This window comes from Python bivittatus, unplaced genomic scaffold (genome assembly GCF_059951505.1).
Source record: "Python bivittatus isolate LINGU-HERP-01145 unplaced genomic scaffold, Pbiv_v1 ctg000480_np1212, whole genome shotgun sequence".
NCBI classification, from domain to species: domain Eukaryota; kingdom Metazoa; phylum Chordata; class Lepidosauria; order Squamata; family Pythonidae; genus Python; species Python bivittatus.
The window spans coordinates 43,195,198-43,222,487 of NW_028277075.1; the positions used below are offsets into that span (position 1 = coordinate 43,195,198).

Genomic DNA, 27,290 nt, shown 5'->3' on the forward strand with positions numbered 1-27,290 from the left:
AGCATCCAGACATTGGGACAGGACATCCACGGCATCACTCAGGCAGCCTGATGGGGAGATATGAAGCTGTGTATCCTCAGCATACTGCTGATATCTCACCGCACACTATCAGTTGACTTCACCCAGCAGCCTCATGTAGATGTTAAACAGGAAGGGAGAAAGAACTGAACCCTGCAGCACCCCACAAAGTAGGGGGTGTGGCCTGAACCTTTCACCTCCTATCAACACTGACTGGAACCAGCCCTGGAGGAAGGAGCCCACCCCCAATTCCCAGAGCTGGTCCAGAAGGATATCATTATCAAAGCCTCTGAGAGGTCAAGAAGAGCAGGGATGGATGCACTACTCCCATCCCACTCCTGCCCACGGTCATCCAAGAGTGCGATCAACCATACCCCGGCCTGAATCCTGACTGAAAGGGGTCTACTAGCCAGAATATACTTAGGCTTACACTTTGATTAAAAAGTTTTTTTTTCTTTTTTCAGTTAACTAAGTCGCATTATAGAACATATATTGAAGATCCTGTACTAATATGACATGATGGTAGAATCCTGTTCAGGTACTAAAAACCATGGTGTGGTGCTGGATCATACCAAGACGTAAAGCTCACTCATAAAAGTTGATCCGAACCAGAGTCTTGTTTCTAAGTGTAGGTATTGGTTTCTAAGTGTAGGACATCAAGGTACTTGATGTCAAAATAGTGCTCCTGCTGAACATGGAGGCCTTGTTTAGCCACCCACACTGATAGCTAGGCGCAAGATGCTTTATTGCACCTTATTGTTTCCAGAATGGGATGGAACTACACCAACTGTTGGTGAGTTCCTATTCCTTTCCATCTTACTTCTGGCCCAGTCAGAGATGCAAGTATGAACTCAGTTTTGTCCACAGTAGAAATTGCCTGGCAACATCTTCTAAAGTTGCTGACTACCACAGGGTTCTGTTTTCATAATCTGTACATTCACTGTTATAACTTGCTGCCTGGGAAAAAGGTTCTTGAAGGGAATAGTAACTACTAGTTGAACATAAACAGCCAAATCTCAAGCTGTAAATAAAGCACTACATGCGTTTTAATGGAAACTTTATATATGGACCCATACAGGTTGCGTCTGTGGAAAGTAGCTTGTGGCTTTGCGGGATTCCTAATATAAATATCTTTGACATAAAAATTACTATGTTAGAAGGCAATGTGGATGGATTGGAAAATACTTTCTTGTATGCAGACCAATGTAAACTATTTAATGACTAGGGAGAGACTCTACACGTTTTCTGAGAGAAACCCTTCACTTCCCACCCCCACCTTCACTATTGCCAAGCCTTCTGCCTCATACAATCTTCTACCTCTTTTTACAAAATTGATCCTTCCAGCTTAGCAATCAGTTCCATAGCTTGCCTTTGGCTCAATGCAAATTGCCTCTTCTCTCCTCAGATTGCTAGCTTTTATTCCCTGAATTCTTTTCATAATGCCATAATTGCAACATTAGAAGAACAGCTTAAGAGAACCATTTCTAAGTGCCAGGGCCACATAATAACTTAATTAAATAAACAGAAATATAATTAGTATGTAAATATTTCCTCTCTTTAATTCCTAGATATCCTGAGAGTGTGTTAAGTGAGATAAAATGATTGAAGAAACAACATTCAGCTGTTCCCCTTTTTTACTGTATTGTACTTCCAACCCTGCTTGCTTCAACTGTAGTGAACGTGGCCATTTTTTTTTTCTTTTTTGTTAAGACAAATGTGTCCTTGAACATGAAAGGCTGTAAGAGCTAACTGTGTATATCACTGGAAAGGAACCAAGAGAAGTAAAATGTTCTGTCATGTATAACTGCTGAGTTCCTTCCTCAAATTATTTGCAACCAACCGTTTTCTCAGAAAACGTAATGCTTCAGTTTGGTCAAGGAAAAGATGAACAGATTATAGTGTCTTTCAACACGTACACCAGAACAGACACCTCATGGAGCTGCTTGAATGAGGTAAATAAAGTCGGGTGCCTTTTTAGCTTTGTCCCAGAGACAGTCTTTAATGCATTATGATACCACCTTTCTGTAATTATACAATTATTTACAATGATACAGAGAGAGAGGGGGGGGGGGAGAGAATTCTCTCAAGACTCATTTGAAGAGTTATGGCTTCCTCCACTCAGTTAAATATCAGCATTTGTAGCCTCAGCAATCCTGGGGGAAGGGCTGCTCCAACATTTTGCACAGGCTAGCAAATGGCACCTTGAGAAGCTGACTGGAAGTATTTTTATGGCAGCTAGGAGGCTGGAAGACAGATTTGGCCTTGTACAGTAACATACTGCAGGTATTTCAAAGATCTCCCTACTTTCCTTAAAGGATTGATCAGCAATAAAGTGGTAGTAGAGAATAATTCACTGAGTCTGTGTGGTCTGCCTTCCATATCTTCAACCATAGTATCTTTCTAGGACAGCTGTGAGGGTTAGGAGTAGGAAGCACTGTTTTACAGTGGCTTTCCTCCTTCCTGACTAGCTGGCTTCAGTTGGTGGTGGTATGGAATCAATCAGGCCTTCAGATACTTCATTATGGGGTGTCACATGCTTGGTCTTCTCTGTCAGTCTTTAACATCTACATGAAGCTTCTGGGAGAGGACATCTGCTGACACAGGTTGTGGTATCATCAATATACAGATGATACTAGTTGTATATCTCTACCCATGACTGGGCAGGAGATGTGGTGGAAGTCTTAACCCACTATCTAAAGGATGTTAGTTTCTGTATTAGGATCAGATTAAATCCCAGCAAGATGGAGTGACTGTGGATTCAAAACCGAAATTTTTTGGAGGGGGGGGGAACATTGTTATGTCTGGATATGGTTGCACTCACTCACATGGAGCTGGCTAACAGTCTAGAGGTCCTTCTGAACTCATAGTTCCTGCTTGAACAGCAGGTCAGAGGCTATGGCCAAAAGGGTCTTTACACATTTCCATCTTGTGCATCAGTTGTGACTATTTCTGGAACAGGAAGCTTCACTCATGCCCCTGCACTTTGAACCTGGATTACTGTAATATCCTCTACAAGGAGCTACCCATTTGGAAGTTTCATCTGGTTCAGCATGGATAATTATGGGCATTCCTAGATTTGCCCATAACATACCAGCATTAATATTGGAGCTGCAATTACAATTACAGTCCCTGAGTCCAGGGTGCAATTCAAGATGCTGGTTGACACTTTTAAAGCCTTTCATGGCTCAGGGCCTGGATATCTCTAATTATGTTCATCCAGTAAGATCAGGAAAGAATACAGTACTTGCTGAGCATCCCTCTGCCAAGGGAATATCAATTGCAGAAATTCTACAGTCAAGCGTTCTCCGTGATGGCCCATCTCCTATAGAAGAGCTTGCCTTTGGATGTCTGGATCATTCCCTCTGTGTTATGTTTTTGATGAGCTATCAAAAGGTGGCTCTTCAGGAAGGCTTTGGAGAAGTAATGAAGTGTAGTTCACCGGGCTGAGGATCACTGCTGTTATTGTCTTTAACTGTTGACTCTGCGTGGGTCTGTTAATCACTCAGAGTTCCTGAGTACAAGTCAAAGTAAATAAATAAAATACATCTCCGCTTTACCATCATCATATGGTTTACCAATGAAGAAATTATAAACAAAATAAATGTTCATAAGCTCTGGCTGATAGAGGAGCTTGAGGAAAATGTACTGATTATTTACTTTTAAGATTTGTATGTTGCCCTCAAAAGCTACTTTTCCAAGGCCAGCATGCAACTAGAATCACTCTACTTCAATATCCCATGCAGCCATCATGTCCAGAGCCCTTACCATTCTTTCACAGCTGAACAAAACTGTCATGAGCACAGGCTGTACAGAAGAAGAATTCACACAGATGATGGTGTGTTCCTGGAGAAAATAATTTTTGAAAAATAAACATTTTTTTCTTAATTGACCATAGGCTTCAAAAGGGAAAGATGAAAAATACAATGTGAAAAATAAGGAATACTAGTTGGAGATGTTGAAGCAAGCTAAAGTGCTAAAGATTGTTTCTAATATCTATAATCTTCATTGTATCCATTGGTTTGATAAGTTAAAACCCTTTTCCTAAGGCGCAAACAAATTCTATTAATCAGGCAACCTTTTTTAAACTGAAAATCTGCATAGATTTCAAATGCAAGCAATATTAACACTCTAACAGCAACTCTTATTTTAAATAAAAGTACTTCTCTTTAAGGCAGCAGGTGTAATCTTGAAAAAAAGCATTCAAAGTTTCAGCTTCTTCTAAATGATGATGGTGCCTTGAAGCAAGCCTTCTCTGTAACTGCCCCAACCCTTTAGAACTCCCTCCCAGGAGAGATTTCATCCTCCTCCTCCCTGCTAGGCTTCAGGAAAACTTTGAAGACCCACCTGTTCTGTCTTGCACGGGAAAGATGTTCTGGATTTGAAGGTGGGATTGCAGGCACATGGCATTTGTATTTGTTGGTGTTTAGTTCCTTGATTTTTATTTTTATTTTTACATTTGAAGTTTTTTGGGGGGGGTTATATTTTTATATTGTTAGCCACCTAGAGCCTGTGGAAAAGGGTGGTATACAAGGAAACTAACTAAATATTTTTTCCTTCAGAAATCTTGATTTATAGACAGATGGATGCAAATTTTATCCAGTTACTGTAGTACTGGATGAGTACTGTAGACATTTGTTTGTATTTTACTTTTGATTTATTTCTTTGGTTTTCTAGGGTTAAGTGTACTGCTTGACATGTGCCTTTAAAAAGTATGCACAGAAAAATAATAGATACCTAACAATTATAATGTCTAAGATCAAAAAGAAATAGTCAAATCAAAAAAGGGTAGGACAAGAAAGTTATACAGAACAATCCCCAAATGAATCATTATCAGCTGTCAAAATATTTAATGCATTTTGGGTCGTCTGTGGCATGTACACTAGCTAGGAAACTTGTAGCTTGACATCACAACACATTTTGGCATCACTGTGGCTAGCTGCAAACATCTATGCTTCCACACATTGATCTGATAGGAGATAGGCAGTAACAATTTCTTCTGTCCTTCCTCCTAAGTTTCTTTAAAGGGCTTTGCATAAATTGGACAGATCTTTCTAAAGAATGGGGATCTTCATGACTCACTGATTAGAATTATTCTAGCATAAATGGGCAAGCATCTAGATTGACAGGAGACTTTGAAGGTAAATACTGAGTAGTGTTCTTCAATTTACAGCCATACTGAGATCAAAAACTGAAAAGAGAACTTACCACTTTTTTCCAGGATGAATTAAAACCGTCCTGAAAGATTAGACATGTTGAAGATCCATTGGAAAATATTAGTTTTAGTCAGAGAGACCATTTTATCTAAACAACACTTGAATTTGTAATATTATGTAAAAAAAAAAAAAGATTGGATGAAAGCTCTTTCATTACTTGATTCTCCAAACTTTCCAAACGACTTGTTAACAGATCAACCCTTTAAATCCTGCCAATATATGCAATAGCTATACAAGCGTCTATAAGAAGGTAGGTTATAAGTAGTTTATCCTTTACATTTTTATTTGCTTTATGATACATTTGCAGCAAAACCAGCTGTATTGGGGGTTTTCTTCACTTCCTGCTTATTAGTATTACTTAAAATCTGAAATATCAAAAACGGTCTATTTTTTCACAGGAGCATCACATATGCATGTAAGTTTCTTAAGCAGTATCTTACAGCCTCATCCAGCTAGATGGGCTTTTCACACAAAAACCCTGGGTTTCATGAGAACTCAATGGGGCTCTAGGAAAGACTAGCCAATTAGTCAACTGTGGTACATTTGAGCATTTCTCAACAAATGCTTAGCGAAAGGACAATTTACAAATGAATGGTTGAATAAGTTACATTTGCCATCCTACTGGGAGCTAGGATATCTTTTCAGGAAGAAATGGAATAAGTGTCATGTTCAACATATAGATTGCATATGCTGCTATCAGGACCAGATGCAATGTACCCCAACTTTCTAAAAGAAAGGAAACATAAATAAAAGCCTGGAATTTTAAAAGGGTAGTCATGGTTCACATATACTACTATATTGTATATACTTATTACACTGGCAAAACTCAGAGGGTTGGTTTGCAAGCACAAAGTTCTGGCACAGTCAAGTTATCTGGGTAATCACAACCAGGATTTGTTTCAAAATGCACAGCAGTCTAGGTCAGACTGTCACAGACATTTCTTCAGCATTTCAATGAGCCCTAGATCTTATTCAGGTATTATTTTACCCATAATGAACACTCCATTTAGTCCTATCCTCATGCCAACATGACTGAAATTGCATCAGGGGCCTACAAGGCAGTGTGCATTTACACCATAAATGCTTACTTTCTTCCTGCTTACAGAAGCACAGAATATACAAGGACAATAACTGGGGTTTATCCAAAATACTCCCACACTGAGCATTCTAGCTGACCAGAGCTCATAAAATGTTTCCACCCAAGCATTGCTAGTACTCTTTAAGTTGGACTGTTGGAAATTGTTTAAATTGGACTATCTGGAAAAACCAGACTACTTTCCAATAGACTACTACTCTCAAGATAACAACAACTATGGCAAAAGAAAGCAAAGATAGTACCAATAGTTATAGGTGCCCTAGGTGCAATCCCAAAACATCTGGAGCACCACTTGAAGACCATCAGCATTGACAAAATCACCATCAGTCAATTGCAAAAGGCAGCTTTACTTGGAACAGCTTCCATCCTGCAATGATACCTTTAACACCATCAGTCAACAACATCTGCCTATCCCAGGTCCTTGGGAAGGACTTGATAGGTGGATAAAAAAGCCAAATTAAGTCTAAACAACTGGCTGACTGTGCGACCAACAATAAATTAAATTTGTATGCCAAGCAACTCTATCATGTCCTCTGGCTATCTACTTTTGCTACAGAGGAAATTATGTTCTGACAGACTTGATGGCTAAAGACTTGCTTCAAGATATTTGGCAAAGGCTTCAGACCTAGGTCCTTGCTCCTTGAAATTGATCTCATGAATTTTTTATCCTCATGCAGCTCATCTTCCTTGGGACTTGACATAAGTATTCAGGATATGCTGAAAGAGTTATTTTCCTTTCTTCTATACTCACTAATAACCGCAGAATGAGTGTGAACACTAAAGTCACAAAATCAGTACAAGATATACAGGACCACGGTCATAATCCACTATAGAATTACTCAATCTGAAAACTTCTGGATATGCTGGGACATCCATTTTAGCTGTAAAATAGTTAAAACAAAATTCCTTTGAAAGGTAGTCTTGTCCTGGAGCAGCTGTTACCCTGCAAAGGCCTGAGGGAGCCAGAATTACAAAAATTACAAGAAAACGGGTTCTGCAGAACTCACTAATCATTTAATGAAGACCACAAAATAGACGTGAATCAGCAGAATGATGAATGATGTAGCCACTAATGAGACTAATGCATTTCTAGGCCCGTTAACAAAACTGCAGTCACCAAAATATCACCATGCCAAAAATTCATTCTGATTTTTTTTTCAGCTCTTTTTTTTTCCAGTTTGTTAAGGGGAAAAATACTTTCCTTTTAAAAATGGTGAAATTGTCATGGATAAGTTGTGGAGTTATCTCACTTCTCTTGGTTACACAGAGAGTTTACAACCCTCTGTTAGTCTTCAGGATCCCTGACTTCCCACCTTTCACTTAAATCATAAGGAAATTCCTCCTGTGGGGAGTTTTCAGATGATGAAGCATGAACAGATAGGGACCTGAGGATACTGATGGAGAGGTGTAACATTAAAAAACAAAACAAAACCAAAATAATAAAAGCATTTTTACTATCTTTCAGTAGTAAAATCACTGAACACCCACCCCCCCCTTTATAGACATGTTCTACCAAGATAAACTCTAAAGCACTCTAAAAGTAAAGTAGGAAAACAGAATCTTCTGTTGTAGAGAAAGAAATGTTTCAGGAAATTGATTTCAGCATCATATCATTTTAAATCAGAAGTAATGGAGTCATTCTGTTTTGTCTTAGACAGCTGTCAGTCAGGACAATATATCCAGCCCTGGATACTTCATGTTTTAGAAAAATTTTGATTAACTAGAGCTGTCTACAAAGAGTGAGAAGGTTGGTGAGTGAGTTGGAGAAGAGGCGCTTAAGAGGAGATAGTAAAATTAGCTTCAAATATCTGAAAGTCTGTTACATGCATGATGGAACTAATATATATTTCTGTGCTCTAGATGGTGGCATCAAACTGATAGGTACAGATAAGGAAGATTTTTTAAAATTCAGCATTAGGAAGAACTTCCAGATGGTACATTATACATTGGAAAGTAAAGGAATTCTTCTTTGTTAGAAATTTCTAAACAGAAGCTGGCTGATTGGCCACCTATCAGGATTTTCTACTGAGGATTTCCTGCACTGGCAGGGGTTTGGACTAGTTTACATTTGCTGTTTCTTCCAGCTCTGCAAGTCTATTATTCTATCTTCTTTTTTATGTATTAACCTCACTGTATATGAAGGTCAATATTGATGTACACTGAATGTAAATTTAACAGATCTTGACAGAGTTTGGCATGTGTAAATGAGGTCACTTGATTGTCCACATTCCCATAGTCTCCATGCTGCTATTCAATCTATTTTGGCAGCTTTGCAGGGCTGCACTCAACGTTGGTTGAGATGTATCCCACAGCTTTTCCAGATGTTGAACTCTGGATCCGGTCAAGCTACATACCAAACTTGTAAAATTTGGCATAATGATTTCCTTGTGCCAAATACATATTTGATTTTCTACGAAGTATCCATGGAACAAATAAAAAGTGATCATATGATGTAACTGCTAATTTAAAGTAAAACAAAAATATTGCACAAATTGAGACTCTTCCTGCAGTCTTTCAAGTTTAAAAGGAGTCTGGGATGTGAAGGGGTTTCTGGGAGAACAGAAGCAACAGGTGCTTACTTAGACACTCAGAATGGCCTCCTTGAGTAACAAAAGAATCAGGACTAACAAGTTACAGAACACTAATTATAGCCAAACACTTTCTTTGGTGCTTCTGGCAATAGCTTCCTTCATTTCACAGTCTAATCCCATTACTTACAGCTGACAGCAGTCTCTCTCTCTCTCTCTCTCTCTCTCTCTCTCTCTCTCTCTCTCTCTCTCTCTGTCTCTCTCTCTCTCTCTCTCTCTCACACACACACACACACACACTGCAAATGCCAAAAAACTTAATGACACTTCTTCTCAGCTTCCTATATTAGCCTATGTAGCGTTTTTCTCTTGAATCTGATAATAGGTACCTAAATTAATTTCAATAACAGATCTTTCTGTTAGCATAACTCTAACTTCCAAATAGTATTTTGCCCTGACATTCATAAAACTGAGAGCTTTTTTTTTTTCCAGGAATCTGGTGTTTCAAAAGAATCCACTGTTGAAATGTCTCACATCATTGTAGAGGAAGTAGTGATGTAATCGGGCCCAACACTTAAAATAGATGTAAGGAAGCAACAGCTTTATTCTTCAAAGAGAAGGAAGATCATGTGTTAGCACTCAAATTCATATGACTTATTGATAAAGTGCTAGCGTGTCTGCATTCCTATACCAGAGGTTCTCTCACACGCATGGAGCGAGGGGGGGGGGGGAAAGGCTGTAAAGAAAACTGTCCCCTGGCACAAATTCCAGCTGTCACTTGCACTTGCTGCTTCCTTCAAAGGCTCTGCTTCTTTCCCTCCTCACATAAACCTGTCAGTTTTCACTCAGACAATTACATTTCCTAAAAGATCAAGGAAAAATACCTCTCTTTCAGAGGACAATTTATATTGTGGAGGGATTTGTATCTCTGGACAAGGCTGAAATTATTCTTTATCATGTAGACTCCATTAAAGCAACAACCCAAAAACAGGCTAAGATTTTAATGTTATAACTCTGCCTGTTGGGTTATTTCCTCTCCTGTTGCAGTATATGGAACCTGCACAGGGGAAGTTATATTTACATATGGTCTTGTTATCTGTTGTTTCACTGGCAAAATACTTTAGAGTAGTTAATATAATAAAAGGCTAACAGATCTGGGCTACAGAAATCTAGATGACCACTAGATGGCAACATAGAGATAGAGGCAACATAATTCGTTGCTGCCATCTAGTGGTGACCCGACATTTTGCAGTCCAGATCTGATAACCCTACATAATAGTATTGGACTGAATCCAAATAGCTAAATTCCGAAAGAAATATGTGGCAGATGTTTGAGGCCCTGCTTCTATAGCCTCCGCCTCCGCCTCCTCTTTTCTCTCCACCTCTCTCTCTCTCTCTCTCTCATTTCTCATAGAAGTTTAACTAGGAAAGCCAACACCAAAAAAAAAAAAAAAAGTTGGTGACAAAGCATATGGATTATTTTCTGCTGTATGTGCTGATCAGTCTTTGCATTCCAGCCCACAAAGATTAATGGAAGTTGGCCAACTATCTTGGAAAATTTACTTTGAAAGGAAAATAGGTGCAATATTTTGTAGTTCTGAAATTAGTTTATGTTCTGAAACTCTGAATTAAAGAGGTCTTCCAAACAAGCTTCATGGGACAATAATCGTTAGCTATCTCCTGCAGTCATCGGCAATAATAGCATGCCTCAGTGTCAAAGGAACAAGCTTTACAGCTAGGAGAATGCCTTGTTTTAGGGAACTACCACATAACTTGGTTGCCTTTAATTTGCTGAGTATATTTCTACTTACAAAAATGGAAAGAAGGAAACTAGATATTGAAAATGGCATAGTAGCAATGCAAGAATCATGTAGGAAGAAATTAGTTACTAAGTAGACAGACCAAACATGAAGTATATTCAGAATGGAATAGGTGCCATATACTCTTTGACTGGATCAGCTGTCCTTCCCCCAGTTAGACAAACACCAGAAAATACTTCTGAAGTGAAACTGGGAGGCTTTTCATTATTACTATCTGTTTAAAGTCTACTGTGTAGTAAATGTTGATTTACAAATTAACTATGGTGTTCCACAGATTCAGTGTCACAAATCAAAAGGAACTGGGATGACCAAAGTGGAAGATGATCAGGCAACCCTGTGGTTAGTTCTCCATTAAACCAACAAAGAAATAAGAGAATAATTTATTTTTAGAAAATATTCTTCTATTATGGCAAGGTATGTGCAGGAGAATTATTTTATCTAAGCCTGAAAACATAGGTGCTGTTTCAGTGATATCTATTTGCACTTAACAGGGAGTAAGTCACCTGAGCACAAGAGGGATCCATAAACAAACATGTGTAAGATTTCAGTGTTAGATCACTGAGATTGGAGGGATGAGGCCAAAAAAAAAAAGCAGGGGTGGGGGCGGAATCTGATGATATTGGAAACACAACCTGGTAAATAGATACGGGCTAGGATGAAATGTATAAGTACAGCTATAAAACTGGAGTTCCTATATTAAATATCTGTACTGCAAGTCCATACTTTTTGGAAATTGGATTAATAAGCAGCACCCTGCTCCCCCACCAATTAATTGCAACCTTATAGATAACGTTGTGGACTTGTCTGATAGACTCCTGATGGATTAGTTTTAGGTAACTTCCCACACATGGATTGGGTAGTGTGTGAGTAAATGAGACCAAGCAAAGAAAGAACCAGAACTATAATTTCTTTCTGACTATAATTAGCTGTATTTCCTTTTGTAATCTCAAAACCCTAAGAAGTGTGCAACCCTGTCATTGGAGCAATAGGATAATTATTATAGTACAAACTGTTAAAAGTAAAAATGTCCTTCATTTTTCTTTGATGTCTAAGGAAGAATAATTAATTCAAAGACATACAAAAATTAGGGAATTTAAAATACCAAACAAATGCAGTCTAGTCTTGTTGAGATACAGTGCGCCTTTTATAGACACTTCCTAGCTTGCCAACCACAATGGAGTCCCTGAAGCTTTTCAGATTTACTCTACAGGGTAGTCAGTTTATCCTAGAGTAGAGCAGCATAATTAAACCACCCAATTAAAATAGATCTGACTTTAAAGCGCTCTCGCTCTCTCTCTCTCTCTCTCTCTCTCTCTCTCTCTCGCTCTCTTTGAGCTATGTCAACTTTTGGAATAAGGAACAGAAAAGTAGCATGAACTCACTCCTTCATGAAATAGATCCTAAAAGTCAAAACATGCTATAATAGTTTGTTTTTATAGATATGCAGGGGGGATGTGATAGATACAGGAGATCTGTTTTGAATTTTAATAGAAATTCCAGATGATTTTTTTTTTCAGCGACATCCACAGAGTGAGGAAGGGGAGGTGAATGATGAAAGCAGCATTGTGCTGACGTGACATAAGCAGCACCCCTTTTGTACATGTATTGTGATGTTGCATGCAAAAGGAGACATCAGTGCAGCATGACACCACTTTCATCATTTGACAAAAGGGCCAGATCCTGCAGGTGCCTCTGTTTTTTCCATTACCAGAATTAAGTTGAGCTCACAGTCATTTTAGACAAAACCCAGTTACTCCAAACCCTCTTCTTTTTAGTACCCCAATTCAAATGATAAAAACCACATGGTTGGTGTTATTACTAAACAATTGGGAACCAGAGCACACTGCTATTCTCCTGCATTCTGTACAGAGACCTATCAGTTAGGCTTAATCTGCCTTCTGCCCAATTCCATTTACTAACACAGCTCTTACGTTTATAGTTCATCATTTCAAAGAGTCAATCGCATGAAAGCAAATGACATAACAAAAAGAAGGATTCATTTATTTGTTTCTTATTAGCATTAGTTTGGGAGCTCCCTAGGACCTTTTTTTTAATTAAAGATTTGATTTTGGATCAACCTACCTTCATTAATTGAACCATAAATAGAAGATGACGATCTATGGTGCTATTAAAAAGAATGGCATTTTTAAGTTCTCTTTGTTTCTTATTTTTTCAATTTTAAATCCATATTAACTCATAGCTACATCAACCTAAGATTTAAGTTTATTTTGTTTTTGTTTATACTACTCCTAGCATATAATATATGCCTTTTCCTATGCATTTTTTGAGCAATTTTATCTAATATAGACTACTTTCACTAATAGATATAATTTCTCTGAACATTCTTCTAATATACAGTTTCAGTGCATTTTTAAATTGGAGAACAACATCATTTGGGCTATCAGACTGCGGCTAATATTTGCATGACAAGTAGGTGGCAGCAAAGGGGTAGAGAAAAACTCTTTTGTGCCATCTAGTGATCATCCACATTTCTTCAAACCAGATGAGGCAGCCCTATGTATCAAAAAGTTAAAAGTTAGAAGGATAATTTTATTTATTGTTTAAAAGGGAAAAGCTAACTGTATCCACATCAATTTGAGCACTGAATGGACTTTCCCCTTACCTTAATTTGCAAGTGAAATCTTATCTCTGCAAAAGCCCGAAAGAACTTTATGAAGCATTCTGGTCCTGTAAGTGGCTCTATATGTTTTCTCTTATTGACTGGTATACCTGGGGTTCCTTTCAGAGCCTCCATACCCCAATCTTTTTCTCGCATATCCCACTTGGGTAAGCCTTCAACACCCAAAAAAAAGAAAAAAAAAGAAGCCTAGCTAAACATTGCTACACTGAACACATTCCACCAATGTTTATCATCTACGTTTTGAATATCCAGCTGGCTTGACTTCTTATGTCTTGCTCTACACTGCCACTCTTTCCCGCTCTACTTATTTCCTGATGTTCGGAATATAAGCAATCTCTTTGTGGCAGAGACTGTCTTTTCTTTATGCTCTTACTAAAGTTTTGTGCATATTAATCATAATCACCAACAAATGGTAGAAAAGGTTGTAGATCAGTTGTAAAAGCTTTGCCTGCAGATAGTCCTGGTTACAATTCCTAGCATCTTCAGTTAGGATTGGAAAGATTGCTGTCTGTCAGGAAGTGCTGGATCTGTAGATAGCTGTCCCATTGGGGTAGGGGGAGGGGGCAGCATTTTAGGAAGAACCTTTCAGTACTGGGATGACTAATACAGCCTCTTAACCATTAGCCTTTTCTGGCCAGGATGCAATGTAAATTGTTTAGTTCAGCCTTTGTACAGCCACATATTTGTGCATCCATGTTTGTTGTTGGACCCTGCATCTTGATTGGTCCTATAGTCTTTAGTTGTGCTCCTCACATCCATCTGGTTTGCACTTTGCTTCTGACTAAGTTTGCAGTCATGATTACAGTTTGTCCTATGGCTTCTGGTTCTTTGCTCTTCACTCATCTTTCTGCAGCTGACACTCAGTCTCTGATACGAACTAAAACTTTGAAGAGTTACTGCCAATTAGTGTAGGCAAACAACTGAGTCTGATGGCCCAGTGAGTTGACCTGATATAAGAAAACTCCCTATGTGTCTAAAACTATGTCCTCAAAGAATTAGAAATGTACTAGGAACACCTGGAATTACATTCATTGTTGTAATTCAACATACAGCTTCTTACTATTGTTTTGTGAGGTGGAAAAGACATCTGTCAAAAATTTTTAAAAAGCAAAAGCTCTTAGGAACTCCTTGTAGTAAGTGTAGCCAGTATTGAGCTACAGAGATTAATGGTCTGACATAGTATAAGTCAGTGGTGCCTGAACATTTCCTTAATGCAGACCACTACATCATCATTAAAAGCTTTTGTGGACCACCATGTAAGCAAGCGATTTTAAACACTCTCTGTCTCTTGAACATACCAGATAAAAGCTACTGAGCTAATCTTGATTTCTATATTCTATCAGTTAAATGTACAAAAAAATATCAGGTCACTTCAGTGTCAGGCAAATGCACCACTATTTAAATTCAGCAAGTATTATATGATATAAGGATGTTTGTAAAAGAAATTGCATTGCAAACAATAAGGTAAGATAAAATATGATATATAAGCATAACAGGATTATGTTACTATTGTATTATCTCTCTTCCCAACCCACAGCCCTTACTCACTAAGGTATCCTTCAGATCCACTACTGCTTTGCAGACCATAGGATGGGAACCATAAGTGTACTGTAAGGTTCTTTCTTATACTCCCATTGTAGTGATTAGAGTGAAATTATTCTTGAAGTTAATAAAGCCAAACACCAACAGACTTCATCTGTGCTATTTATTAATGACATATAGTGAGTTTCTTTTTGATTATGATGTTCAGCTAATAATTGCAGTTCTTGAGGGTTAGGGTTACTTTCAATCGCTTTTCCTTGGAATGAATTGATAAGCACCTCTCTCTCATCTGGACCCATAATTTGTACCCTGTCTATAAGAATTTACTAATATGGCTTTTAATTTGATAATATTGAACTGTTTGTTGCAAAACATGCTATATATCCCTACTAGCAACTTAATACATTCAAAGCCAAAGGTATAAATACCCATAAATGCAATGGCTTATGCACATGCTTCTGCTCTTTTGGATAACTCTTGCTGGAACAACTAACCATGGTTAAGTGGGTAGTTGAATTGCTGCAGCCTACATTACTGATTCTGAATTAGGATTCTTGGCCTATTGTTGCAAATTAGTGTAATTTGTTATTTTAAATAAGAGCATCTTTACAAGTCATATTGGACAGATCAACCTTTGAAAATGAAATATTAGTAACTAGTTTTCTAATTTTTTATCTGTAACAAACCAGAATTCAAATAAAAGAGAATACATGAGAAATTGTCCAATGTCAATAGTTTATCCCTCCTCAAATGCTTAATTATGCCTACAAATGCTTAAAAGTCTACCACTGCAGAGGTGTTTAGTACCCTGCCCATTTGCACATGTTTTTTCTATTCCAGTGTAAATAAAGTGCAGCTTGCTTGCTTCCTTTTTCTTTCATAAAAATTGCTTTAAAGTGCCCCTATTCATTATTTACAGGCCATAAGTGCAATAAATATGGACACTTTTTATGGGATATGATTCTGGAACTGTACAGATATTCCTGCTAGCTCCTGCAACAGTTTCCAGAATAACAAACTTTGCAAAATCAGTTTAACATTTTGCACATCATTGTTCTGTTCTACATGTATAAAAGCAGATTTAAATGTATGACTATAAAATAATTAGAAATATATTGCTTATCCTCATAGTTGGGAAGACTGTGACCTGCATATCTGCTCAGTCTGTTCTTCAGCTCCATAAGAGCAATGCCTCTTCTCTTCTCTTCTCTTCTCTTCTCTTCTCTTCTCTTCTCTTCTCTTCTCTTCTCTTCTCTTCTCTTCTCTTCTCTTCTCTTCTTGTCCTTTATCTTTAAAACAGTTTTAGATTAGACAGACCCTCAAATAAAATAACCCTTCAAATAGAAGACACTCTTCTACCAGTCTTAACACAGAGGACTCTCCTCTCTAGAGGAGAATACATAGCCATCCTATTGGCACTAACACTAATAGATTTATGTATTAAATGCTTTTCACACTGATCAGTGGTCAAACTTGTTCAACAATGATTTTAAAGAACTCATCAATATAGGTTAGATTTCTCAGACTGAATAACAATGGAATTATTTTGCTTGCTAACTGATAGCTGAAAATGCAAAGGATCTGCAAGCCCTAGTACTAAAAGTCAAAGAGTACAGTGAAAAAATGGGACTAAAATTACATATAAAGAAGACCAAACAAATCACAACAGGTAGAAAAAACAGCCTTAGAACTGACAGTGAAGATATTGAAGTGGTGGATAGCTTCTGCCCTTTAGGATCAACCAACAACAGTAAACAAACAAGCAGTCAAGAAATACACCACAGACTAGCACTAGAGCAGCCATGAAGGCCTTGGAAAAGATATTCGAATACTGCTATAGAATGCTATCTATACTTACAAAGATTAGAATCATGCAAGCCATGGTATTCCCAGTGACACTCTATGGAAGCAAAAGTTGGACTTTAAAGAAGCAGGATAGGAAGATTGTTGACACTGAGTTTTGGTGTTGGAGAAGATTCCTGAGAATACTGTGGACAGCCAAGAAAACAAACTGATGGATCATCAAACAAATCGACCCAGAGTTCTCACTTGAGGCACACATGACCAGGCTCAAATTATCCTATTTCAGATGCATTATGTGAAGACCCAGCTCTCTGGAAAAGACTCTAATGCTGGGAAAACTGAAGGAAAGAGAAGAGGATGACCAGCAGCAAGATGGATGAACTGTTACAGTGGTGATAGGTGCACCATGGGAGACTTGAGAGAACAGGTTAGGGATAGATCGTTACGGAGAAAATCTATCTATGCTGTTACTAGGTGTCATAACTGACTTAATGGCATATAATCAATTAATTCAAACAGCTGGACTCCATATTGTCTTATAAAAGGTCATTCCCTCAAAGAGTTCTAGATGAAAAATAAAACTATATTAGCATTTGGATACAATCTAATTTGAATATTGTGAAGCATCCACCAGGATGGGGAAAATGATGAAATATGCCCTGTGATGTTGCCAGGCAAACAATGTGACTTTGGTAATTGTGTCTGGTGTCAGATTGCAAGTATGAAAGACTATGTCACAACTTCATGACGCCCTTTTCCTCATTTTCATGGCGTCGCACTTTGTACCAGATAGATATGGGTAGCTTACTCCCATTTTCTGTCTAAGATGAAAAATACACTACTTGTCTAGTATGTAGCATGGCCCTCCATTTTATGCTAGTTTAAGTACATGCTAAACTGATCCGGGTCAAGGATGCTGTACCTGTAAAAAGGAACTTAATATTTCCTCTCCCTTTTAAAACAGACATAGACCCAAATCATGCACGTGCAAAGGGAGGAAGAATTTCACCTGGCAGGAAGGATTAAGTCCTTTCTCACCCCACTCCTCCCCACATACTTTGTACATGTGATGGTCTCAGGTCATATTGAGGTACTATGAACTCACCTTACTGGAGGCAAACAAAAAAACAATGATGGGGAAATGCACATTATGAATTTAATGTTTTCTCCAAGACTGTTTCTGGAATTCAGGTTCTTGACTTCAACATCAGTCACTTTCTCTCCCTCCCTCCCTTCCATCTATCATTTCACTTTATCATCTTGCCTGATGAAGAATTATTGAGCTGTCAAAAGCCTGAATACTATTTCAAATTCCTGAGTTGGAAATAATAAAGAAATTGCCTTAATACAGATTTTGGAATTTTTTCAGTGTTTGTGATGTTCAGTATTGTGCAAAGTGTGACATAAAACTAGGACATGATAGGTTACAGACTATGGACATCATTTACAGGTGATGTTGAATACTCTTTAAGACAAGCTCTGCTGCTCATCACATTTAACTGTCTCTATAAGCAGAAGAAAAGGCTAAAAGAAAGAACATGAGCTCTGTGCATTTCACTTTTGTTCATTCAGGAAGGTGAGACAAATTGTTTGCCTCTCCAAAACAGAGACAAGCAAATAGGCAGCAGCAATAGCAGTGAGATTCCTCCAAAATCTGAAATTACCATTGACCAAAAGAGAAAGGCAGTATGTAACTCAACTAAAATAATGCATGACTTGTGTTTTTGCATAAAGTTCACTATGTAATAATTTGAGTTGTTACTTTACACGTACAGCTGCATATGACCTTCTATTATGTGAAAAGCCTTTTTTCAAGGGAGGCAAGGGACTATCCACGCTGATTCTCATCACTGGTCATATGTTTGAGCAGAATGTCATAATAAGCTCTCCCTTTAATTGGGAATCCTGTAGGGTCAGGGCTTCTGTGGTCATGGCTTATGCATTTGGAAAAGATTCCACCTAAACATCAATGGCGAAGAATGGCTTAGTGGCTACATTCATACAGAGTCATTTCACAAGATGGGCGGTGACAAATTTGATAAATAAATAAATAAATACATTCCCTTTCTCTCCATCTTACCAACTGTTATCCACACTGTTTTTTGTGGAAAGGCTCAAACTGAGAGGGGGAGAATGACATTAGCTAAAGTTGGGAGGAATAAGGTGGTGACACCCTCCCCTTTATAATTCTGTTTTGTTTTGTGTCCATGGCAGCAGAGAACTGAAGGGGACAAAAAGGATCTCCCATATAATTCAAATTTCAGTTCTTGGTGTTGCCTGAGCTTGCTTCCTCTTCTGGCAGATATTTCATTTCCAGGCTAGGTAACATCATCAGTACATGGGGAGTTGAGTTTGCCAGCAATTTATATGTGGTAGCTTGTCCTACCAGCCTTCATTGGGATATCTGGTGCTGGCTTATTCAATTGTTATCAGATAAGCTCCATTTGCAGATGGATCTTATCTGCAAACCATTCAAGAAAAGAATTGACCAAAGGTTAGGGAAAGAGAGGAACAGATCTAAACACATCTTTCCTCCTCACACAGCTATTAACCCAACTTACCCAGATAAGCAGAAACCAGCACCAGATGAACAAGAATAATGGAAGAAGGAGCAAGGCCCCTCACAAAAAGGCCCCTCACAAAAAGCAATCAAGGAAGAAAATATCCCAACTGGGCTGGTAGGCACCATAAAAACTGCCAGCAGAATCCTTTTCCATATGCACTGCTGAAGTTACCTAGCCTGGTAATGAAACATCTTCAAGAAGAGGAAGCAAGCCCTGACAACCTCAAGAACCCAACAATTCAATCCTGAGCTACATATATTCTCTATTATGGCATAATTCAATGTGTCAGGCTATTATGTGTATGACCACAATAAAGATTTGATTTGATAATTCAGTACATAGCAAATAATATGCACAAAATACATTGCAAACAATATGTAAAGCTGTAAAACAAATTATAAAATAAGCATAAACCACCAGGAGTTATTAATATCATTGCTAATATTAATCAAAAATCCATATATCATTGATTTGGCTGAAGATGCAACGTATATGAAACTGTTACCTATATTGCTTAGATCAAATCCTTCACTTCTAAAATGTTTTAGAATCAGGTTATATTAAAATAAATAGGGAAAAAGTATGTTGTGTATCTCAACATCTCAAAACTGTAACTCTGTAACTCTGGAATTTATATAAATACCCTGTAAACAAAGAATTCAGAGCTATCACAGTATAAGTTCTTTAAAATTTGTAGCCCTAGTATTATTTCACTTCAACTAAATTTATTGCTGTGTCTAAGGAAAGTGGAATGTCCTCCACTTGGTTTTGTTGCTACGTTGATTTGCAATTAAATTCCATTGACCTTCATAAATGAAACAGCATGTCTATAATGGAGGTACATCTGATGTATATTATGAATATGTAGAGCACAGCAAATTTTGCTTCGTTGAATGGTAACAAATACAGCATTTTAGTAATTTCAAACAGGAATTTTAAAAATTTATTCTGCAGGGCTCTCTAAATTAAACATCAAATGGGAGAGTTGTTTTTGTGATCTTCATCAGTCTAGAAAATTGTTTTATTGTGTTATAAGTTAACTCTAGAAGAATGCTTAAAAGTGTATTCAATATTCTTTCCTACTTGTTGCAAACAGATTGCACATACTACAAAAACTCTACAAACACATGGGAACAGAACAGCAGTCTTCCTTAAAGCTATTTTTTTAGAAATCAAGTTTAGGCTTAATGGTATAACATATTCATTTAGTAATGCAAGCTATTTAAGCACTGGGCTGTCAGATAAAAATTAAAATTCAATTTTATTTCACAAGTTACTTAAGAGAAGAATAACTGAGATGAAAATTAGAACCTCCTATTAGGTTGCTTATTTTTATGAATAATTATTATACATGAAGAACAACTGATCTGGGGTCACATTAATATGTGTCTTAAGTATTAAATAAAAAATACATTTTGCCACACAGACCTAAGTTACTGGGTACCTCTTAAAATAATTTCTGATCCTCAGAGAGCCTTTTTGCAAGGAGAGAAAATAATCCAATATCTTAGATTAAACAAACTCCAGTATTAATGGAGTTCACATGCTCACTAATAACACCAGTGTGATTTTAAACCTTTATATTTTGTGATGTTCAAACCGATTGACATGAACCCTACCAAAGATGTCCCTCTTGTACAAGTCAACCCACATAGGAACAGCGCCTGTTAAATTACTGCCTACAAGACCTTTTTGATATACAATACCTTTGCTTTCATGGGTAGAAATCCCATTTGTACAAGAAGGGGACACAAACTTTGCAAAAAACTTCAGGTAAATGTCATGTATATGAGTATCATAAATCCCCCCACCCCCAAAGAGGAGGTAAAGGCAGTCCCTCAAGACACAGGTTAAAAATGTTGAAATAGAACCTAAGACGGAAACTAAGGACATTGTCCTGGAGCAAACCTATTTTTCAACAGATTTTTTTTTTCAGATTTGTTTCAAAGTCATATACATACATACATACACACACACACACACACAACTTCAAAATCAAACAAAACCCTCTAGCCTGAGGCTGTTTTTTCCACTCCTCTCATGTCAGGAGAACCTTGTACCCTACAAATAATGTAACAGAGATTCCATTCAAGGAATCTGTGTACTCTTGTGCTTACACGGAACATCTGGTTCTGATTCAATCACTTTCATTGAGAAAAGTGCAATTTAAAAGAAGGGCTTCAGCAAGAAATGTGGCGGCCCCCTGCAAGAGAATTTATGGGACACTTTTCAAGACATCAAATCAACTGAAGAGTTTATTTGCAATGATGTCTATAGTATTTATTTTCTATTGGGATATTATATAATACATATACATTTTCCAGTAGTATTAATTATGATACTACATGTGTATGGTAGACGTAACACAGCTTTTAAAAGAAGGGGCCAAATGCCCCAAAAGATTTTTTCTAACTGCCTTGGTCTTTTGCCCTGAGGCTAATTAATGATGGGCCTAACTGCAGGGCTATATTTTAGATTAGTCTGAGTAAACCAATCTGTTTTCCTGAAAGATCAGAAAACTTGGAAATTTCATTTGGTATTTGTAATGACACCATCAGGGGCACAATGGAATTCCCTTCTACAGTCCCCAGAAAACTATACACCTTCTTTTTGCTTTGTAGTACTTAAAGCAGAAATGTTTATCTGGAAGCCTTCCTCTTATCTCACAGGCCTGTTTTGTTTTTATTTTTGTTTTTTCCCCTTCTCTTTAGGTTTTGTTGCTTTGTGTCATTTTTTACATGTGGTTCTATGTTATATACAGAAGCATGGGAATCCATGAAAGAGACCATTGGTCTTTCTAATTCACTGTGACTGGTAGCGGGTCTCCAAGGTTTCAAAATACAGCTTTTTCCAGCCTTTCTGGGGAAGGGATTCAACATGGAGTTTTCTGAAGAGAGATGGTTTTTCTTAGAAAATCAGAAGAATAAGAATAAGGCTAGCACCTTTTAAACATGAACATTGGAAATGTGTGGCTAATGGTTTGGGGGGAGGGGACAACTGATCTCTACCTTATTCCCCTCCTTGTGAATGCCCCTGCTAGAATGATAATATTTTAGATAGAAACCCTGAGGCCTTAAACTGTCTCTACTATAACTACTGACAGATCTGCCATGACAGATAAACATAGGTTTATCTGCACAAGATTTAGATTTTTAATAAAATGGTGTAATTGAAAAATCCAGCAAAACTTATAAATGCCATTTCTAAAGATACTATAATTAAAGATACTGTAGCCAAATTATTAAAAGACATCTTCTTCAAAACATATCCTCCTACTCATGCAAAGAAGGAGAGAAGGAAATTGCATGTGTTGGCCCCTCCTAATGTCACCCGTGAGCTCTTCCTCCAAACTTACATGGGAAGGAGAGTTTGGGGGAACCAGTGCAGACAGTTCAATGTATATTGGGGCCTTTGACCTTCCACAAAGGCTAAAGACCTGGTTATTCTCCCACGCCCTGGATTAGGATGGTGGTTGAGCCCTTTTGGTTTGGTTTGGTTTTGGTTTTTTCTGTTTGGTTCTTTGGATTTTGTCTCAGGTCAGTTTTCTTTCTTTTTCTTGATATAATTTGTTTTCTTTTCTTTATTTATTTTTACCTGTAAGCTGCCCAGAGTCACTCTGGAGCTGGGTAGCCTCACAAATGAAACAATAAATAAATTCCTGCAGAAAGGTTGAATGTCTGGCTGCAGTAACACCAGTATAGGGATAGTTCTGTTCTCCATGTTACCTCGCATGAGAAGGGAGACACGTTTAAGTCTATGGCTTGCTCTTATCATCAACACTTGATACAAACATTGGATGCGATGATGGTGACATTCAGCCAATCAAAGTAGAGGAAGGGAAGGATCTCTTTCCCAACCTCTAACTGTGAAAACAACAACTGAATCAGGCAGAAAGAATTGAAGTACAAAATATTCTTTTGTTCAGTTTCTTTTACATCTGCAAAAGCATTTTAAAAATTAAAAAATGGCAAATCCCATAAGTGGTATAGTTGGTATTAATCAAAATAACTGCTATGGCGATGTACTCACAATATTACCAGGTGGGTTTCTTGTGACAGCCATATATGAAAGCTATAAAAATGCATAATCACCATTTTCATAAAGGTAAGGTCCAGCCATTATACTGAATTTTAAACCTTGCCTTTTACTGGGTGGTTTTATTGCATCCAGTAAGTTCCAAAGGAAAACACTTGGTAAAAAAAACTCTGTAATATTAAAGAGAGATATTTATTCAGGTATACAATTTTCAGATAAAATAACAGCTTTCCCCAGGAATGGATTCTGGGACAGTTTATCTAAAAATCTAATTAATAATATAAAATTAAAATAATATTGTAACAGAATATATAGGCAACAGAATTGAAAAACCAACTGAAAAGCAATATACTCTCTCTAAACTATCTTGATGAATAAAAAGATATTAACAGCAGAAAAAAATAAATGTATTTTTCCAGAATGATCATTCTGGAAAAATGATAAATCTATCTAGATAAATCTGCCAGAAATTCTAGCACAGAGATTATCATTAATTAAAAATTCTCAGCCATTTTCAAAAGCCGCCCAGTTCTAGTACTGTTATAATAACCCATCTTGGACATTACTAGAATATACAGCTTATGAACCATGATCACGTGCGTCTATAACAACAGTACTAGATCCAGATGCATAACCCCATCCAGAACAGGTTATATATCAGCAGGTTGGATGAAGAAACAATCTAATTATGCCACTAGTCGCTCTGAAGGGTACAGTTTCAATTTATTGCCTCTAATTCAGCCAATTACCAACTTCAGTTCAACTCTTCCATGTCTTTTCCTGATTTCAGCAATCAAAGAGAAATATGTCATCAGTGTATATATTATTGATATGCCTCTCCAAATCATCATGAGATGTTTGATTTCTCTGCCTTTGGGTACAGAGTAGCTAGCTAGGCTGTACAGTGCAGGAAAATATAATGGAGAAGAGCTCTTTCCACTATTTCTTAGGAAGATTGGGCGCTAACAATGTTTCCTGTTAGCAGGAAAATTCACTAGTGAATGTTCAGGAATTCACTGGATTCCATAAGGTACTCAAGACAGGTCAATTTACTAGGACCAGATCTCTAAGAAGTGGGCAAATCATCAGCAGTCCAAACTTCATTAGGCAATGGTCTGACCATATCAACAATGTTAAAGTACGAAAATCAGTGCACTGTCTTCCATCTCCCATTCAGTCATGAAAACTAGAAAAAGATATGTTCTGCAAAATATGTTGTGTGGATGACGTATTGAAAGAGTTTTATGGTTGTCATAGCAGACATGAAGCCCTTGGAAATGCTCATAAATGTGTTGCAATAAATTTAATTAAGCTCATAGGATTTGTAAAGTCCTCCACAGCCAATGTACTGTACATTTTTGAGGAAGTGAAATGGCAAATGGAGCATTGTTGAAGTATCATTAAAAATGTTATTCAGGCAGGCAATCTAATATTTGTTCCAAATTAAATATGCTTGAATATGTGTACTACAGTGGTTGCACTCAATCCTGTCTCGATATGGACTACAGGGCAAAAAAAAAAAAAAAAAGGCAGCTTTGAGGCTGCTAGCAAGGAAACTTAGTATATGTCTTAGAGGGAGGGAGGAATAGAAAATCCCCATTTTTTTTTTTTTAAGCCATATGGAATCCACACTCAGATGCCTTTAAAACAACCACAAACATTCTTGCTGCCTAAAGCTGCAAATGTCGTGAAACAATTACTGAGCTAGGGGACTTCAAAGGTTCACTGAGAGCAGCAGATTTATTTTTCAATCAAACACAGGAATGGTCTTTTTTTTCTCAATGAAACTGCAGCCAGGCTTCCTGATTTCAAAAAACTGTGTTCCGCTTCACTTGACCATTCTATAACCCTGGGAGAAGCTCAGAAACTTCAAAACAAAAACTGTGAGTCATTTTGAAGGGAAAAGACATATTCATAAATTCCATGAAAGTTTGAAACTGCTGCGTTCCCTGCTTGAGAATGCTGAGGAAAGAAAGATCTTTAGGGTCTGTAGCTGCTTGTGGGTTGAGTTATACCACTTTGGGGTATAACTCTAAATTTTTGTTTAATAATTGATATAGCAATTAATGATGAGCTTAACAGTGCAGTATTTTCTGCCCAAAATCATTCATTGGGCATGATAATCTATGTCTCCTGCCTTCTTCTTTTATTTGCAGGAAAAATCGTGGAGCCAGCTATAGCACTGAACTGATATGTGATCAGCATCAGTCTGAAGAGGGTGAGCTGTATATAGAGGCATACACACAAGGCTTTCAGTATAGGGTCAGAAACTTGATAGACAAAAAGCCTGTCTCCATGGAAGGAGACACAGCCATTTTCAGACTAAGGGAGAACATGTACTGGTTGAAGAGTAACTGAACCATTCATTCTTAAGAGCTCAATCATGCATTTGTACGAAATACCTGAAGGGAGTTTCTGGGTTACATCAAACTCCTTGGAGATGGGGGTAAATTCAGCTGTAATTGTGGGCAAATAGCTTACATGAAACAGCTAGTCACACTAGAAGGGAACATATTTCAGAAGACACATTTGAGCCTTTTCACATGTGCTGTGGCTTTGAGGTCTGAACACATATTCTAATCTGAAACGTGATGAAGGCTGCTTATAGATATGAAACTTTCTTGCTAGATTTAGCAACAGTTAAAGCTTTTAACTTTTATATGCTTACTTTGCTATATTTTGTTATATCTAAAACTAGATATGAAAAAAACCTAATATTGTTATTGTCATCATCATTTCCTTTCTTCTCCCAGTTATGAACACAAGTTTATTGCAGTAAGTTAGACTGAAAGGGAGAGGGGTCCAAGGTCACACACCAAGCCTCCTGCAGGAGTGGTGTGGGTCTGCATAAGCAAAAGGTTCAGCATTTAAAAATTAAAAATCCACTTTTATGCTTATGTAAATGAACATGAAATTAGAACTAAAAATAAAATTAGAAAACGTTGTTCAATTGACACAACATAAATTATTGCAATCAACCCAAAAGGGAAGATAATAAATGTTTGGTTGAGTTTGGATCTTGAGCTTAACGTTAGGAGACGTATGAGTGCAGCGTTCAGAAGTCCAAGCTACAGTTAATTTTAAGTATACTGGGCTGGATCCAATTGCATCATTCTGTTGATGAGTGGGGTTGTGTCACCACTGATGAGTGGCGATGTGCCACTATCCACCCCACTCTGCAAATCTGCTGCACAGGGCTGGATTCTTCGGAAGAATGAAAGAGTGGAGGGAGAAGAATGGTGGGAAATCCCATTTCACAAGCTGTAATGCACTGGTGCAATCCCAAATTTCGTCATGCAACCAAAAGCAAGTACATTTCCAAAAGGTGACCTTTGCTTATTTTTTCACATCAGCACTCTTGAAAATGCAAGACCATGTTTGCTTCAGCCTTTACAGATGTAGCCTTTTCTAAATGCTGCCATTTCTAGACGACAGGAACTCCACAGCTGGCAGGATCCCAGTGGGTTAACATTTGCTTTGACCCCTTTGTATAAAGTCAGGCATACAAGAATCATGTTGGAATAATGTTTCCTCCTTCCTTCTCTCCCCAACCCCCCCCCCTTTTTTTTTGGAAGAGGACTGAATCAGATTGTTAAAAATGAAACTGACTCATTGTAGAAGAAGTGGTCACTGGAATGGCATCTCCACAACTGCTGTGGTAAGAGAGGAAACAGCCTGACCGCAACTGCCTTTTGTGCTTGTTCTAGCTATTTAGGTTCTAAAAGCCACAAAACCCTATTTGGAATTCCACCATTTAGCTGGGTTTGTGTAATGAGGTTATAATTCATAATAGGATCATTGAAAACTGAAAACAGGCAGCAGAAGTCTATGTGGACTGCTTTGCAAAGTGCTAGCAGAAACGTGATGATGTCATTTTTAATTAAAAGTCCACCCCTGCTCCTCGTGCATTAATAAATAGGATCCAAATTAAGGAATGTGTACCGAGCACCACTTCTCTTGGCTGCAGGAAAAGCAGGCCGACGAGCACAGAGATAAGTCTCCTGTGTCTACTACACCACAAGGCATATGG

The 27,290-nt window shown here is 37.7% G+C and overlaps 1 long non-coding RNA gene across 1 annotated transcript; it reads left to right on the forward strand.

Moving 5' to 3' along the window:
• Positions 1-1,909: 1,909 nt before the first annotated feature.
• Positions 1,910-26,918, forward strand: LOC148214967 (uncharacterized). Its single transcript, XR_015796895.1, has 3 exons — positions 1,910-1,970; positions 25,417-25,478; positions 26,836-26,918. It is a non-coding gene; the product is annotated as an uncharacterized LOC148214967 (long non-coding RNA).
• The last annotated feature ends 372 nt before the right edge of the window (positions 26,919-27,290 follow it).